We start from the raw sequence: 2,324 nt of genomic DNA, 5'->3' as shown, positions 1-2,324 counted from the left end.
TTCTATTAGGACATACACCACAGAGTACAGATTCAGCTCTAAATCTCTAACAGAGCTCAGGGGGAAGCCAGAAATGAGAGGTTTAACACTAGTCAGTGTAAAGGCACGAACAGTCCTCCCAGATCCAGACTTGAACAGAATGACGTGATTCACAGGATTATAACAAAAATGTTGAAGTTTTACATGACTTAATTTATGACACAGTTTTGCCCTTCAGAGAAAATGAATACGGTTACTATTAACTTTATGAATGTTATTATATAGCATGTATCCTTCTTTTTCTTCTTCTTCTTAATAATAATAATAATAACAATAATAATAATAATAAAAATAATAATAATAAAATGTGTAATTTAAAGTGTTGCGCTTTACAGTGAAGTTTTGGGGAACGTTGTTTTTTTACTGACACAGAAACTGAACTGGTTTGAAGGTGCATTTTGTAACTAAACAAACTGGTCTAGCAGTGAACAAATTGTTACAGAGCCTTATTTGTTAAGGGGCTAATGTGTTAGTGGGAGGGGCTAACATGTCAGTGGGAGGGGGCTAATGTTTTAGTGGGAGGGGGGGATAATTGTTAGTTGTGAGGGGGGTAATGTGTTAGCATTCTAACACTCCCATGTCCAGTGTGACTTCCTGCCACAGAGAGCACCATGCAAACATCCAACACAGGCCAAGAAGGCACCGATAGTGCCAGATTAAGCCCCGACAACATGGAAGAGAGGCCGGCCTCTTTGTGTCAGGGTGCCGTGGCAGGGACCAGCCTGAGGTCATGTTACCCACTCCAGTTATCAGCTCGCCGTGTAGATGCATGTCCACTAAACATCGACGTGGCTATTATCAATCACGCTCGGGTCATCTCCGGCCGGTCGCGCTCCGACCGGCTGGCACAGTGGCTCCTTTCATGCGTGGGGTCCGAGCCGAGCCACTTTAGCTCTCCCTAAGCACCTTCCAGGGGAGACAAGCAGCCTCTTATTCCATAGCCTCCATTTTAATTAAAACGGAGAGACGGACAGGAGACGATGCTCTAACGTATCGAATGCGGCGAGGAGAAAGGAGGGAGAGTTGTGTTCGCTGTCCTCTGACCTTGTTTCTCCATTCCCAGCCATCTGTTTTGGCCACCGTCAAAAGGCTCTTTGGTGCTAGGCTGCCATGGCTTTGCCCCCGTTACTGGCTTCCTGAATGCTTAAGGGACATTCAATCTTGTGTCTGATACACACTGCCCCACGACACCTTAAGACAAGGGTGCTTTTGTGCTCACAGGGTCTCTCTGGAAGGGACCACAAGACTAGTTACACACACAGGCAAGCATGTACATGTACACACACACACACACACACACACACACACAGATATATATGCATACACATGCATGGACACACCCTTATGCATATGTGATCATAAGCACACTCACATGCACAAATTCCTGGAGGGTCTCTTCACTAGGGGCTGTAAATCCAGTTACTGGAATACAAATGACACACACCCTTGTTTACACACACTCTCTCTCTCTCTCTCTCTCTCTCTCTCTCTCTCTCTCTCTCTCTCTCACACACACACACACACACACACACACACACACAATCATACAAACAGACACACACACGCACACACACACACACACACTCATACTCACACTCACACACACACAATCACACACACACACACAAACACACACACACACAATCACACAGACACACACACACACACACACACACACACACACACACACACACACACACACACACACACACACACACACACACACACACTCCCCCATCCCCTCTTGAGAATGCAGCTGACAGAAAAATCTAATGAAGCGCATGAAGATCATGAGATCTCTGGTTGGCCTGTTCGAGCCTTCTGACCATCAGCAGCTGCTGCGGGTGAACACGAGGCTTCTCCAGGCCATCGCAGGTGCTCGTTAGCTGGCCTACAACACATCTCCAGACACGCAGAGGCTAGACAGACCCGACCAATCAGCACCGCACCAGCACCATCCAACCAATTACAGCCAATACGCATCACAGCCCATGATGCACATGATTCTTCAGAATGTTTATTATGTCATAATTTAATAAGATGATGAAATAATGTAACAAATGAAACATTGTAGCCTCATCTAGCAAATGTCCTGAGTGGAAGACTGTGCTCCTCCGGTCTAATGTCTACTAGCAGGTGAAGCAACCTCTACCTCCTCCTACACCTCCTCTACCTCCTCCACCTCCTCCACCTCCTCTACCTCCTCCACCTCCTCCACCTCCTCCTCCTCCTCCTCCTCCACCTCCTCTACCTCCTCCACCTCTTCTACCTCCTCCTCCACCTCC

The 2,324-nt window shown here is 47.0% G+C and overlaps 1 long non-coding RNA gene across 1 annotated transcript; it reads right to left on the bottom strand.

Moving 5' to 3' along the window:
- Positions 1–749: 749 nt before the first annotated feature.
- LOC143509840 (uncharacterized) lies at positions 750–2,002 on the bottom strand. The gene is made up of 3 exons (XR_013129807.1): positions 1,866–2,002; positions 1,412–1,461; positions 750–1,267 (listed from the first exon to the last, which is right to left on the bottom strand). It is a non-coding gene; the product is annotated as an uncharacterized LOC143509840 (long non-coding RNA).
- Between the last annotated feature and the right edge of the window lie 322 nt (positions 2,003–2,324).

Source organism: Brachyhypopomus gauderio, chromosome 3, assembly GCF_052324685.1.
Source record: "Brachyhypopomus gauderio isolate BG-103 chromosome 3, BGAUD_0.2, whole genome shotgun sequence".
In the NCBI taxonomy this organism is placed as follows: Eukaryota; Metazoa; Chordata; class Actinopteri; order Gymnotiformes; family Hypopomidae; genus Brachyhypopomus; species Brachyhypopomus gauderio.
Note: the sequence above shows the minus strand (reverse complement) of the source record. Positions and strands in the feature narration are given on the sequence as shown.